The following is a 14,953-nucleotide window of genomic DNA, read 5'->3' as shown; positions in this document are numbered from 1 at the left end:
ATTTGGAGTTTCGACACGGCAGGGACATTGTGTGGGCGGGGCTTCAGGGTGTCTGTCAGTTTTATTGGACATCATGTTTGTGCCCAGATCAGTGGCCCCTGAAAGGGAAACTGTTGTTCTGGTGATTGTTGTCTGGTGACTCTGGGCCAAACTGGCTCACCCTATTGGGCCAGCCTGTGATTATCCTATTGGGCTAGCCCAGGCTCACCTGGCCCAGGCCATCCCAGGCTCACCTCATTGGGCCAGCCCGAGCTCACCTATTGGGCCAGCCTGGCCACGCCCTACTAGGCCAGCCCGGCTCACACTATTGGGCCCGCCCGGCTCACACTATTGGGCCAGCCTGGACTCACCTATTGGGCCAGCCTGGGCTCACGCTATTCGGCCAGCCCGTCTCACCCTATTGGGCCAGCACAAAAGACCCATTGTCCAGCGGAGAGAATCGGCAGCTCATTGATTTTATTCTCACTCTGCGCACAGCGGTTGCAGAACTGAACCCAACCTTGTAAGCTGAAAATGCACAGTCACAGTCACACTGGGGAGAGCCCGTTCAGCTGCTCTGAGTGTGGGAATGGATTCACTCAGTCATCCCACCTGCTGACACACCAGCGAATTCACACTGGGGAGAGGCCGTTCTCCTGTTCTGAGTGTGGGAAGGGATTCACTCAGTCATCCCAACTGCTGAGACACCAGCGAGTTCACAAGTGACTGCAGGGGTTGGATTCTATTATTTTTGCTGCTGTTAATCGCATCCTGATTGAATCATGTTTGTTGTATCACTTGGGGTTTGTTTCTGTTGATGTGAATAACCTATAACTGGGCTAGAGCTTAATGTTTTCATGTTTCAAATAACACAGTGTGTCGATATTTGATATCTCCAAGACTAGAGGGTACTAACTGATGTCCTGTTACTGACTGCACCAATTTGGGCCTTTTCTCCTTTCTAATTCTGGATTATTACAGTTCTCATACCATCAGTTACTCTCCGGGACAAGTTCCCAGTCTGGTAATCACTTTCAGATACTGGACTTAGCGTGTGCCCCACAGCATCTCTCTCACCTTCGATGTGTGAATGGAGCACCCCGCCTGCAAACCTGGGTTCAATTTAAATTTGAATCCACTCAGCAAATGCATTTTTAAAAATATGTACATGTAAACTGATCACATGAAATAATTGGCAAAGGTTTAGAGTCACCAGGATGAATAAGTGAACACATCACGGACTAACAACCCAGCTCTATATTCACAGGGGAAAGCTTGTTATCTATCTGCTCGAATGTCAGTTGGTGAGATGAGCGACTGAATCTCTTTCCACGCACAACAGCATCCATTCCCGCTGTCCCCACATTTACAGTGTTGAGTCAGGTGGGTGCACGAGTCTCACAGGCTGAACGATTGGTTGTAGGAGCATCCACACACAGAACAGGTGTCCTGTTTCTCCCCGCTGTGATTGGTGTTTTTACAAAGGCTGATGATAAGATGATCCTGATCAATCTGGGGAATCTGTCAAATCTTGACACGATGTCTGGATTGCGTTTCCAAGTTGCAGATCCTCCCCTTCGAATACCCTGCAAATAAATGGTGGTTACAAACGTTGTTACTTTAAGTATAGGATATAAATTAAGAATAGACAATTCTAGATTCTATGGAACATTCTGTCCCCTCCTGTCCCTCCTAAATTCCTTATTCTAGACATTTACTGTCTAAAATCAACATTCATTTCATCGCCTGAGCTTTATTATCACCAGAAAGTGCTGAATCTGGCTCGGTGCAATTCCACAGACATTAGTTAACCTCTAGTGCCTCACGGTCAGTCGATTCAGTGAGTGCCAGCAGGATTTCCACTGTGGTAGGCATCACAGCCTCAACTCCTGTCCTCAAATGACATCCACACACTTCCCAGTTGTACAGAGGACAATTATAACCTGTGAACTGCTGCCTTGGCTGAGCTCAACTAACAGCCCAGATCAAGGATCGAACTTGTGACCGTCCCAGTCAGTACTGCAGTGTTCTGAAATTGGGGGTTGGTGGTGCGGTGGGAGGGGGGTTGGGGAAGGGTGGGAACAGAATATTTTGAAACAAATTTGGCTCCACCTGTGAAGGAAAACTTCGTCAAAATGCACAATTCTGAAATCTTTCCAAATTAGACAAGCAAGTGAAATGCATCATCAAAAACAGTGAGACATTTTAGAATGGCTCAAGTCACTGAATTCGCTTTACAATCATTGCACAGTACAGAAGGGAGCGACTGGCAATGGTAGCTCGGTTCGCAAAGTCCCCCAACACAAGATATTGCTCTGGAACTTTTTAATATGCATCTCTTCCAAGAAACAGAAGTAAAATTCGACATCTTGAAACAACTGCCTCCTCATCGGGGAATTGAACCCCGGTCTCCCGCGTGACAGGCAGGGATACTCACCACTATACTAACGAGGAACTGACGTGTACCAGCTCTGTCAGAGCAGGAATCGAGTCACTGTGAGCAGAACTGGACACCAGGAGAAGTCGACAGACACATTGAGAGACAGAGAAAAACCGACAAACAGGGAGAGACAGACAGCGAGATAGAGACAACGAGACACAGTTTGTGTGAGACTGAGGAGGAGAGGCAGACTGAGTGCGAAAAAGAATCAAATATATACATATACAGAGATGTGTGTGTGTGATCTATTAAGAGAGAAAGGGAAAGAGTGAGAGAAAGACAATGAATAAAGACAGTGACGCGGAGAGAGAGAGATAGAGAGAGAGCGATAGAGACTAAAACAGAAAATGATGGAAATACTTCTCAGCTTACAAGCAGGGACTAACAGAGACAGGCAAAGACATGGACAGACCGAAATGATGGGAAAGAGAGAGCCAGTCAGACAAAGAGTCTCAGAGAATCCCATTGGAACAGACATGGCACCGTGAGAAAGAGACAGATTTAGAGACAGAGACAAACAGAGAAACAGGGACAGACAGAGTGAGTCAGACTGAGAGAGACAAAGACTCAAACATACAAAACTCTCTGAAGAGAGAGAGAGGCAGAAACCGAGCGACACAGATACATTTCACAATTTCATTTCATTATCGGTTCAGAGTGTCACATTGTTACAGAAAATTGCTGATTCAACCGATGAAAATCCGGTCTCACTGATCAGAATGGGAGGAAATCCGTGTTAAATTAAAGAGATACCAGAAGTGGGGGACGAACCCACGCGGGACAAACCCATTGAGTTTTAAGGCCAATGCCTCAACCACTCGGCTATTCTGGTCCTGTGAGAACCTGGATTCTGTATCTGTGAGAATCTGGGCTTCAACCCCAACACCACATACAAATACATACACATCGGCTTTCAGTGAGCATTTACGAACATTTTTAGTAATATTGACACGGGGGCAACTCTCCTATTCTTTTTCGAGTAATACACTGGGAACTTTCATATCCACCCGAGGGTGCAGACGGAGCTTCAATTTAACATTTCATCCGAAAGACAGCAGCTTCAACAATGCAAAATTCCCCAAGTGTTAGCCAAGATGATATGCTCAAGTCTCAGGAGTGCGACTTGAACAGACAAACTCCCGATTCAGTCGAGAATGCGGCCACTGAACCATTGCCGATACAAAAGTTCACAACCGTATTATTTTCCCCAGGTCGTTTTTATAAGTTCCAGGACATACCAACTTCATGGTGATGATTTCCACAGACAGTTGCACATACACAGAGACATATAAAGAGATAGACAGACACAGAGACCCACACACACATAACTAAAAATTTGCACGCACCAACGGGCATGCACAGATGCCTCAGACATCTCGAGGGATAGACAGGCTGAATCACTGTCGCAACTTTGACTGATGTTTGCGATTTTTGAAACGTATGTATCGTGAATATTTCAGATTAAAAAAATGAGAAAAAAATTTCAAAGTTGAAAGGTGTGGGACGTTATTCCAATTATCACATGATCAGTTTGGTAGAGAACTGGTTAAATTGTGAAATGGAATGAAAAATGCTGCAAATCGTAGTCGGCAGGATTCGAACCTGCGCGGTAAAATCCCAATGGATTTCTAGTCCATCGCCTTAACCACTCGGCCACGACTACTGTGTCGCTGGCTTTTTAAACGTTACTCAGAAAAAACTCAGTCATCCATCTCTGTGCAGCAGACGGCCAAAGAATCCTGAAAAAGTCTCCGTCAGCTAAAAATCTGGAAGAGGCAAACTCCTCCCCCTGTATTTTCAAAGTTCGGATTTCGCTCTGGAATTTTTAATATGTATCTACCAAGAAACAGAAGTAAAAATCAACATTTTGAAACATCTGCCTCCCCGTCGGGGAATTGAACCCCGGTCTCCGGCGTGACAAGCAGGGATACTTACCACTATACTAACGGGGAACTGACGGATAGCTGCTCTGTCGGAGCAGGAATCGAGCTGTGAACAGAACTGGACACCATGAGAAGTCGACAGACACATTGAGAGACAGATACAAACCGACAAACAGGGAGAGACAGACACCGAGATAGAGACAACGAGAGACAGAAAGTGTGAGACTGAGAAGGAGAGGCAGATTGGGTGAGAAAAAGACTCAAACACATACAGAGACAGAGATTTGTGTGTTTGATCTATTAAGAGAGAAAGGGAAAGAGTGAGAGAAAGACAATGATAAAGACAGTGACAAGGAGAGAGACAGATAGAGAGAAAGAGATAGAGACTAAAACAGAAAATGATGGAAATACTTCTCAGGTTAGTGGCAGGGACTAAAAGAGACAGGCAAAGAAATGGACAGGCCGAAATGATGGGAAAGAGAGAGCCAGTCAGACAAAGAATCTGAGAGAATCCCATTGCAACAGACGTCGGCACCGTGAGAAAGAGACAGATTGAGAGACTGAGACAAATGGAGAAACAGGGACAGACAGAGTGAGTCAGACTGAGAGAGACAAAGACTCAGACATACAAACACATGCACAGCTCTGTGTTGAGAGAGAGAGAGGCAGAGACCGAGCGGCACAGATACATTTCACAATTTCATTTCATTATCGGTTCAGAGTGACACATAGTTACAGAAAATTGTTGATTCAACCGATGAAAATCGGACATCACTGATCAGAATGGGAGGAAATTTGTGTTAAAATAAATAGAAACCAGGAGTGGGGAAGAACCCACGGTGTAAAACCCTTTGAAGTTAAGGCCAACGACATAACCACTCGGTTATCCTGGCCCTGTGAGAGCTTGGATTCTGTCTCTGTGACAAACTGGGCTTCAACCCCAACCCCACATACAAACACATGCACATAGTCTTTTAGTGAGCATTTACGAACATTTTTAGTAATATTTACACGGGGGCAACTCTCCTACTCTGTTTCGAGTAATGCTCTGGGACCTTTCATATCCACCCGAGGGTGCAGACGGAGCTTCAATTTAACATTTCATCCGAAAGTCAACAGCTTCAACATTGCAAAATTCCCCAAGTGCTGCACTTGAGTGTTAGCCAAGATGATATGCTCAAGTCCAAGGAGTGCGACTTGAAGACACAAACTCCTGATTCAGTCGAGAATGCTGCCACTGAACCAAAGCCGATACAAAAGTTCACAACCGTATTATTTTCCCCAAGTCTTTTTTATAAGTTCCAGGACATACCAAATTCATGGTGATGATTTCCACAGACAGTTGCACATACACAGAGACAAAAATAGAGATAGACAGACACAGAGACACAGATAACCAAAAATTTACACGCACCAACGGGCATGCACAGCTGCCTTAGACATCTCGAGGGATAGACAGGCTGAATCACTGTCGCAACTATGACTGATTGTTGCGATTTTTTAATCGGATGTATCGTGAATATTGCAGATTAATAAAAATGAGAACAAATGTCAGTGTTGAAAGGTGTGGGACGTTATTCCAATTATCACATGATCAGTTTGGTAGCGAACTGGTTAAATTGTGAAATGGAATGAAAAATGCTGAGAATCGTAGTCGGCAGGATTCGAACCTGCGCGGGAAAATCCCAATGGATTTCTAGTCCATCGCCTTAACCACTCGGCCACGACTACTGTGTCGCTGGCTTTTTAAACGTTACTCAGAAAAAACTCAGTCATCCATCTCTGTGCAGCAGACGGCCAAAGAATCCTGAAAAAGTCTCCGTTTGCTAAAAATCTGGAAGAGGCAAACTCATCTACCTGTATTTTCACAGTTCGATTTCGCTCTGGAATTTTTAATATGTATCTACCAAGAAACAGAAGTAAAAATCAACATTTTGAAACATCTGCCTCCCCGTCGGGGAATTGAACCCCGGTCTCCCGCGTGACAGGCGGGGATACTCACCAATACACTAACGAGGAACTGACGGATAGCTGCTCTGTCGGAGCAGGAATCGAGCTGTGAACAGAACTGGACACCATGAGAAGTCGACAGACACATTGAGAGACAGATACAAACCGACAAACAGGGAGAGACAGACACCGAGATAGAGACAACGAGAGACAGAAAGTGTGAGACTGAGAAGGAGAGGCAGATTGGGTGAGAAAAAGACTCAAACACATACAGAGACAGAGATTTGTGTGTTTGATCTATTAAGAGAGAAAGGGAAAGAGTGAGAGAAAGACAATGATAAAGACAGTGACAAGGAGAGAGACAGATAGAGAGAAAGAGATAGAGACTAAAACAGAAAATGATGGAAATACTTCTCAGGTTAGAGGCAGGGACTAACAGAGACAGGCAAAGAAATGGACAGACCGAAATGATGGGAAAGAGAGAGCCAGTCAGACAAAGAATCTGAGAGAATCCCATTGGAACAGACGTGGGCACCGTGAGAAAGAGACAGATTGAGAGACTGAGACAAACGGAGAAACAGGGACAGACAGAGTGAGTCAGACTGAGAGAGACAAAGACTCAGACATACAAACACATACACAGCTCTGTGGAGAGAGAGAGAGAGGCAGAGACCGAGCGACACAGATACATTTCACAATTTCATTTCATTATCGGTTCAGAGTGACACATAGTTACAGAAAATTGTTGATTCAACCGATGAAAATCGGACATCACTGATCAGAATGGGAGGAAATCTGTGTTAAAATAAATAGAAACCAGGAGTGGGGAAGAACCCACGGTGGAAACCCTTTGAAGTTAAAGGCCAACGACATAACCACTCGGTTATCCTGGCCCTGTGAGAGCTTGGATTCTGTCTCTGTGACAAACTGGGCTTCAACCCCAACCCCACATACAAACACATGCACATAGTCTTTTAGTGAGCATTTACGAACATTTTTAGTAATATTGGCACGGGGGCAACTCTCCTACTCTGTTTCGAGTAATGCTCTGGGACCTTTCATATCCACCCGAGGGTGCAGACGGAGCTTCAATTTAACATTTCATCCGAAAGTCAACAGCTTCAACATTGCAAAATTCCCCAAGTGCTGCACTTGAGTGTTAGCCAAGATGATATGCTCAAGTCCAAGGAGTGCGACTTGAACACACAAACTCCTGATTCAGACGACAATGCTGCCACTGAACCAAAGCCGATACAAAAGTTCACAACCGTATTATTTTCCCCAAGTCTTTTTTATAAGTTCCAGGACATACCAAATTCATGGTGATGATTTCCACAGACAGTTGCACATACACAGAGACAAAAATAGAGATAGACAGACACAGAGACACATATAACCAAAAATTTACACGCACCAACGGGCATGCACAGATGCCTTAGACATCTCGAGGGATAGACAGGCTGAATCACTGTCGTAACTTTGACTGATTGTTGCGATTTTTTAAACGGATGTATCGTGAATATTGCAGATTAATAAAAATGAGAACAAATGTCAGTGTTGAAAGGTGTGGGACGTTATTCCAATTATCACATGATCAGTTTGGTAGAGAACTGGTTAAATTGTGAAATGCAATGAAAAAAGCTGAGAATCGTAGTCGGCAGGATTCGAACCTGCGCGGGAAAATCCCAATGGATTTCTAGTCCATCGCCTTAACCACTCGGCCACGACTACTGTGTCGCTGGCTTTTTAAACGTTACTCAGAAAAAACTCAGTCATCCATCTCTGTGCAGCAGACGGCCAAAGAATCCTGAAAAAGTCTCCGTCAGCTAAAAATCTGGAAGAGGCAAACTCCTCTCCCTGTATTTTCAAAGTTCGGATTTCGCTCTGGAATTTTTAATATGTATCTACCAAGAAACAGAAGTAAAAATCAACATTTTGAAACATCTGCCTCCCCGTCGGGGAATTGAACCCCGGTCTCCCGCGTGACAGGCGGGGATACTCACCACTACACTAACGAGGAACTGACGGATAGCTGCTCTGTCGGAGCAGGAATCGAGCTGTGAACAGAACTGGACACCATGAGAAGTCGACAGACACATTGAGAGACAGAGACAATCCGACAAACAGGGAGAGACAGACACCGAGATAGAGACAATGAGAGACAGAAAGTGTGAGACTGAGAATGAGAGGCAGATTGGGTGAGAAAAAGACTCAAACACATAGAGAGACAGAGATTTGTGTGTTTGATCTATTAAGAGAGAAAGGGAAAGAGTGAGAGAAAGACAATGATAAAGACAGTGACAAGGAGAGAGACAGATAGAGAGAAAGAGATAGAGACTAAAACAGAAAATGATGGAAATACTTCTCAGGTTAGAGGCAGGGACTAACAGAGACAGGCAAAGAAATGGACAGACCGAAATGATGGGAAAGAGAGAGCCAGTCAGACAAAGAATCTGAGAGAATCCCATTGGAACAGACGTGGGCACCGTGAGAAAGAGACAGATTGAGAGACTGAGACAAACGGAGAAACAGGGACAGACAGAGTGAGTCAGACTGAGAGAGACAAAGACTCAGACATACAAACACATACACAGCTCTGTGGAGAGAGAGAGAGAGGCAGAGACCGAGCAACACAGATACATTTCACAATTTCATTTCATTATCGGTTCAGAGTGACACATAGTTACAGAAAATTGTTGATTCAACCGATGAAAATCGGACATCACTGATCAGAATGGGAGGAAATCTGTGTTAAAATAAATAGAAACCAGGAGTGGGGAAGAACCCACGGTGGAAAACCCTTTGAAGTTTAAGGCCAACGACATAACCACTCGGTTATCCTGGCCCTGTGAGAGCTTGGATTCTGTCTCTGTGACAAACTGGGCTTCAACACCAACCCCACATACAAACACATGCACATAGTCTTTTAGTGAGCATTTACGAACATTTTGAGGAATATTGACAGGGGGGCAACTCTCCTACTCTGTTTCGAGTAATGCTCTGGGACCTTTCATATCCACCCGAGGGTGCAGACGGAGCTTCAATTTAACATTTCATCCGAAAGTCAACAGCTTCAACATTGCAAAATTCCCCAAGTGCTGCACTTGAGTGTTAGCCAAGATGATATGCTCAAGTCCAAGGAGTGCGACTTGAAGACACAAACTCCTGATTCAGTCGAGAATGCTGCCACTGAACCAAAGCCGATACAAAAGTTCACAACCGTGTTATTTTCCCCAAGTCTTTTTTATAAGTTCCAGGACATACCAAATTCATGGTGATGATTTCCACAGACAGTTGCACATACACAGAGACAAAAATAGAGATAGACAGACACAGAGACACAGATAACCAAAAATTTACACGCACCAACGGGCATGCACAGCTGCCTTAGACATCTCGAGGGATAGACAGGCTGAATCACTGTCGCAACTATGACTGATTGTTGCGATTTTTTAATCGGATGTATCGTGAATATTGCAGATTAATAAAAATGAGAACAAATGTCAGTGTTGAAAGGTGTGGGACGTTATTCCAATTATCACATGATCAGTTTGGTAGCGAACTGGTTAAATTGTGAAATGGAATGAAAAATGCTGAGAATCGTAGTCGGCAGGATTCGAACCTGCGCGGGAAAATCCCAATGGATTTCTAGTCCATCGCCTTAACCACTCGGCCACGACTACTGTGGCGCTGGCTTTTTAAACGTTACTCAGAAAAAACTCAGTCATCCATCTCTGTGCAGCAGACGGCCAAAGAATCCTGAAAAAGTCTCCGTTTGCAAAAAATCTGGAAGAGGCAAACTCCTCCACATATATTTTTACAGTTCGATTTCGCTCTGGAATTTTTAATATGTATCTACCAAGAAACAGAAGTAAAAATCAACATTTTGAAACATCTGCCTCCCCGTCGGGGAATTGAACCCCGGTCTACGGCGTGACAGGCAGCGATACTTACCACTATACTAACGGGGAACTGACGGATAGCTGCTCTGTCGGAGCAGGAATCGAGCTGTGAACAGAACTGGACACCATGAGAAGTCGACAGACACATTGAGAGACAGATACAAACCGACAAACAGGGAGAGACAGACACCGAGATAGAGACAACGAGAGACAGAAAGTGTGAGACTGAGAAGGAGAGGCAGATTGGGTGAGAAAAAGACTCAAACACATACAGAGACAGAGATTTGTGTGTTTGATCTATTAAGAGAGAAAGGGAAAGAGTGAGAGAAAGACAATGATAAAGACAGTGACAAGGAGAGAGACAGATAGAGAGAAAGAGATAGAGACTAAAACAGAAAATGATGGAAATACTTCTCAGGTTAGAGGCAGGGACTAACAGAGACAGGCAAAGAAATGGACAGACCGAAATGATGGGAAAGAGAGAGCCAGTCAGACAAAGAATCTGAGAGAATCCCATTGGAACAGACGTCGGCACCGTGAGAAAGAGACAGATTGAGAGACTGAGACAAATGGAGAAACAGGGACAGACAGAGTGAGTCAGACTGAGAGAGACAAAGACTCAGACATACAAACACATGCACAGCTCTGTGTTGAGAGAGAGAGAGGCAGAGACCGAGCGGCACAGATACATTTCACAATTTCATTTCATTATCGGTTCAGAGTGACACATAGTTACAGAAAATTGTTGATTCAACCGATGAAAATCGGACATCACTGATCAGAATGGGAGGAAATCTGTGTTAAAATAAATAGAATCCAGGAGTGGGGAAGAACCCACGGTGGAAAACCCTTTGAAGTTAAGGCCAACGACATAACCACTCGGTTATCCTGGCCCTGTGAGAGCTTGGATTCTGTCTCTGTGACAAACTGGGCTTCAACCCCAACCCCACATACAAACACATGCACATAGTCTTTTAGTGAGCATTTACGAACATTTTTAGTAATATTTACACGGGGGAAACTCTCCTACTCTGTTTCGAGTAATGCTCTGGGACCTTTCATATCCACCCGAGGGTGCAGACGGAGCTTCAATTTAACATTTCATCCGAAAGTCAACAGCTTCAACATTGCAAAATTCCCCAAGTGCTGCACTTGAGTGTTAGCCAAGATGATATGCTCAAGTCCAAGGAGTGCGACTTGAACACACAAACTCCTGATTCAGTCGAGAATGCTGCCACTGAACCAAAGCCGATACAAAAGTTCACAACCGTATTATTTTCCCCAAGTCTTTTTTATAAGTTCCAGGACATACCAAATTCATGGTGATGATTTCCACAGACAGTTGCACATACACAGAGACAAAAATAGAGATAGACAGACACAGAGACACAGATAACCAAAAATTTACACGCACCAACGGGCATGCACAGCTGCCTTAGACATCTCGAGGGATAGACAGGCTGAATCACTGTCGCAACTATGACTGATTGTTGCGATTTTTTAATCGGATGTATCGTGAATATTGCAGATTAATAAAAATGAGAACAAATGTCAGTGTTGAAAGGTGTGGGACGTTATTCCAATTATCACATGATCAGTTTGGTAGCGAACTGGTTAAATTGTGAAATGGAATGAAAAATGCTGAGAATCGTAGTCGGCAGGATTCGAACCTGCGCGGGAAAATCCCAATGGATTTCTAGTCCATCGCCTTAACCACTCGGCCACGACTACTGTGTCGCTGGCTTTTTAAACGTTACTCAGAAAAAACTCAGTCATCCATCTCTGTGCAGCAGACGGCCAAAGAATCCTGAAAAAGTCTCCGTTTGCTAAAAATCTGGAAGAGGCAAACTCCTCTACCTGTATTTTCACAGTTCGATTTCGCTCTGGAATTTTTAATATGTATCTACCAAGAAACAGAAGTAAAAATCAACATTTTGAAACATCTGCCTCCCCGTCGGGGAATTGAACCCCGGTCTCCCACGTGACAGGCGGGGATACGCACCAATACACTAACGAGGAACTGACGGATAGCTGCTCTGTCGGAGCAGGAATCGAGCTGTGAACAGAACTGGACACCATAAGAAGTCGACAGACAGATTGAGAGACAGATGCAAACCGACAAACAGGGAGAGACAGACACCGAGATAGAGACAACGAGAGACAGAAAGTGTGAGACTGAGAAGGAGAGGCAGATTGGGTGAGAAAAAGACTCAAACACATACAGAGACAGAGATTTGTGTGTTTGATCTATTAAGAGAGAAAGGGAAAGAGTGAGAGAAAGACAATGATAAAGACAGTGACAAGGAGAGAGACAGATAGAGAGAAAGAGATAGAGACTAAAACAGAAAATGATGGAAATACTTCTCAGGTTAGAGGCAGGGACTAACAGAGACAGGCAAAGAAATGGACAGACCGAAATGATGGGAAAGAGAGAGCCAGTCAGACAAAGAATCTGAGAGAATCCCATTGGAACAGACGTGGGCACCGTGAGAAAGAGACAGATTGAGAGACTGAGACAAACGGAGAAACAGGGACAGACAGAGTGAGTCAGACTGAGAGAGACAAAGACTCAGACATACAAACACATACACAGCTCTGTGTAGAGAGAGAGAGAGGCAGAGACCGAGCGACACAGATACATTTCACAATTTCATTTCATTATCGGTTCAGAGTGACACATAGTTACAGAAAATTGTTGATTCAACCGATGAAAATCGGACATCACTGATCAGAATGGGAGGAAATCTGTGTTAAAATAAATAGAAACCAGGAGTGGGGAAGAACCCACGGTGGAAAACCCTTTGAAGTTTAAGGCCAACGACATAACCACTCGGTTATCCTGGCCCTGTGAGAGCTTGGATTCTGTCTCTGTGACAAACTGGGCTTCAACACCAACCCCACATACAAACACATGCACATAGTCTTTTAGTGAGCATTTACGAACATTTTGAGGAATATTGACACGGGGGCAACTCTCCTACTCTGTTTCGAGTAATGCTCTGGGACCTTCATATCCACCCGAGGGTGCAGACGGAGCTTCAATTTAACATTTCATCCGAAAGTCAACAGCTTCAACATTGCAAAATTCCCCAAGTGCTGCACTTGAGTGTTAGCCAAGATGATATGCTCAAGTCCAAGGAGTGCGACTTGAAGACACAAACTCCTGATTCAGTCGAGAATGCTGCCACTGAACCAAAGCCGATACAAAAGTTCACAACCGTATTATTTTCCCCAAGTCTTTTTTATAAGTTCCAGGACATACCAAATTCATGGTGATGATTTCCACAGACAGTTGCACATACACAGAGACAAAAATAGAGATAGACAGACACAGAGACACAGATAACCAAAAATTTACACGCACCAACGGGCATGCACAGCTGCCTTAGACATCTCGAGGGATAGACAGGCTGAATCACTGTCGCAACTATGACTGATTGTTGCGATTTTTTAATCGGATGTATCGTGAATATTGCAGATTAATAAAAATGAGAACAAATGTCAGTGTTGAAAGGTGTGGGACGTTATTCCAATTATCACATGATCAGTTTGGTAGCGAACTGGTTAAATTGTGAAATGGAATAAAAAATGCTGAGAATCGTAGTCGGCAGGATTCGAACCTGCGCGGGAAAATCCCAATGGATTTCTAGTCCATCGCCTTAACCACTCGGCCACGACTACTGTGTCGCTGGCTTTTTAAACGTTACTCAGAAAAAATCAGTCATCCATCTCTGTGCAGCAGACGGCCAAAGAATCCTGAAAAAGTCTCCGTTTGCTAAAAATCTGGAAGAGGCAAACTCCTCCACATGTATTTTCACAGTTCGATTTCGCTCTGGAATTTTTAATATGTATCTACCAAGAAACATAAGTAAAAATCAACATTTTGAAACATCTGCCTCCCGGTCGGGGAATTGAACCCCGGTCTCCCGCGTGACAGGCGGGGATACTTACCACTATACTAACGAGGAACTGACGGGTAGCTGCTCTGTCGGAGCAGGAATCGAGCTGTGAACAGAACTGGACACCATGAGAAGTCGACAGACAGATTGAGAGACAGATGCAAACCGACAAACAGGGAGAGACAGACACCGAGATAGAGACAACGAGAGACAGAAAGTGTGAGACTGAGAAGGAGAGGCAGATTGGGTGAGAAAAAGACTCAAACACATACAGAGACAGAGATTTGTGTGTTTGATCTATTAAGAGAGAAAGGGAAAGAGTGAGAGAAAGACAATGATAAAGACAGTGACAAGGAGAGAGACAGATAGAGAGAAAGAGATAGAGACTAAAACAGAAAATGATGGAAATACTTCTCAGGTTAGAGGCAGGGACTAACAGAGACAGGCAAAGAAATGGACAGACCGAAATGATGGGAAAGAGAGAGCCAGTCAGACAAAGAATCTGAGAGAATCCCATTGGAACAGACGTGGGCACCGTGAGAAAGAGACAGATTGAGAGACTGAGACAAACGGAGAAACAGGGACAGACAGAGTGAGTCAGACTGAGAGAGACAAAGACTCAGACATACAAACACATACACAGCTCTGTGTAGAGAGAGAGAGAGGCAGAGACCGAGCGACACAGATACATTTCACAATTTCATTTCATTATCGGTTCAGAGTGACACATAGTTACAGAAAATTGTTGATTCAACCGATGAAAATCGGACATCACTGATCAGAATGGGAGGAAATCTGTGTTAAAATAAATAGAAACCAGGAGTGGGGAAGAACCCACGGTGGAAAACCCTTTGAAGTTTAAGGCCAACGACATAACCACTCGGTTATCCTGGCCCTGTG

At 44.2% G+C, this 14,953-nt stretch overlaps 11 non-coding genes across 11 annotated transcripts; all 11 read right to left on the bottom strand.

Annotated features, from left to right (window-relative positions):
• Positions 1 to 2,361: 2,361 nt before the first annotated feature.
• trnad-guc (transfer RNA aspartic acid (anticodon GUC)) lies at positions 2,362 to 2,433 on the bottom strand. Its single transcript has one exon. It is a non-coding gene; the product is annotated as a tRNA-Asp (tRNA).
• A 1,567-nt stretch (positions 2,434 to 4,000) lies between these two features.
• trnas-aga (transfer RNA serine (anticodon AGA)) lies at positions 4,001 to 4,082 on the bottom strand. The gene has a single exon. It is a non-coding gene; the product is annotated as a tRNA-Ser (tRNA).
• A 217-nt stretch (positions 4,083 to 4,299) lies between these two features.
• On the bottom strand, positions 4,300 to 4,371 carry trnad-guc (transfer RNA aspartic acid (anticodon GUC)). The gene has a single exon. It is a non-coding gene; the product is annotated as a tRNA-Asp (tRNA).
• A 1,580-nt stretch (positions 4,372 to 5,951) lies between these two features.
• On the bottom strand, positions 5,952 to 6,033 carry trnas-aga (transfer RNA serine (anticodon AGA)). Its single transcript has one exon. It is a non-coding gene; the product is annotated as a tRNA-Ser (tRNA).
• A 1,868-nt stretch (positions 6,034 to 7,901) lies between these two features.
• trnas-aga (transfer RNA serine (anticodon AGA)) lies at positions 7,902 to 7,983 on the bottom strand. The gene has a single exon. It is a non-coding gene; the product is annotated as a tRNA-Ser (tRNA).
• A 217-nt stretch (positions 7,984 to 8,200) lies between these two features.
• Positions 8,201 to 8,272, bottom strand: trnad-guc (transfer RNA aspartic acid (anticodon GUC)). Its single transcript has one exon. It is a non-coding gene; the product is annotated as a tRNA-Asp (tRNA).
• A 1,581-nt stretch (positions 8,273 to 9,853) lies between these two features.
• Positions 9,854 to 9,935, bottom strand: trnas-aga (transfer RNA serine (anticodon AGA)). Its single transcript has one exon. It is a non-coding gene; the product is annotated as a tRNA-Ser (tRNA).
• Positions 9,936 to 10,151: 216 nt separating this feature from the next.
• On the bottom strand, positions 10,152 to 10,223 carry trnad-guc (transfer RNA aspartic acid (anticodon GUC)). The gene has a single exon. It is a non-coding gene; the product is annotated as a tRNA-Asp (tRNA).
• Positions 10,224 to 11,803: 1,580 nt separating this feature from the next.
• trnas-aga (transfer RNA serine (anticodon AGA)) lies at positions 11,804 to 11,885 on the bottom strand. Its single transcript has one exon. It is a non-coding gene; the product is annotated as a tRNA-Ser (tRNA).
• Positions 11,886 to 13,753: 1,868 nt separating this feature from the next.
• On the bottom strand, positions 13,754 to 13,835 carry trnas-aga (transfer RNA serine (anticodon AGA)). The gene has a single exon. It is a non-coding gene; the product is annotated as a tRNA-Ser (tRNA).
• A 215-nt stretch (positions 13,836 to 14,050) lies between these two features.
• Positions 14,051 to 14,122, bottom strand: trnad-guc (transfer RNA aspartic acid (anticodon GUC)). Its single transcript has one exon. It is a non-coding gene; the product is annotated as a tRNA-Asp (tRNA).
• Between the last annotated feature and the right edge of the window lie 831 nt (positions 14,123 to 14,953).

The sequence above is a fragment of the Pristiophorus japonicus genome, unplaced genomic scaffold, assembly GCF_044704955.1.
Source record: "Pristiophorus japonicus isolate sPriJap1 unplaced genomic scaffold, sPriJap1.hap1 HAP1_SCAFFOLD_382, whole genome shotgun sequence".
NCBI classification, from domain to species: Eukaryota; Metazoa; Chordata; class Chondrichthyes; family Pristiophoridae; genus Pristiophorus; species Pristiophorus japonicus.
Note: the sequence above shows the minus strand (reverse complement) of the source record. Positions and strands in the feature narration are given on the sequence as shown.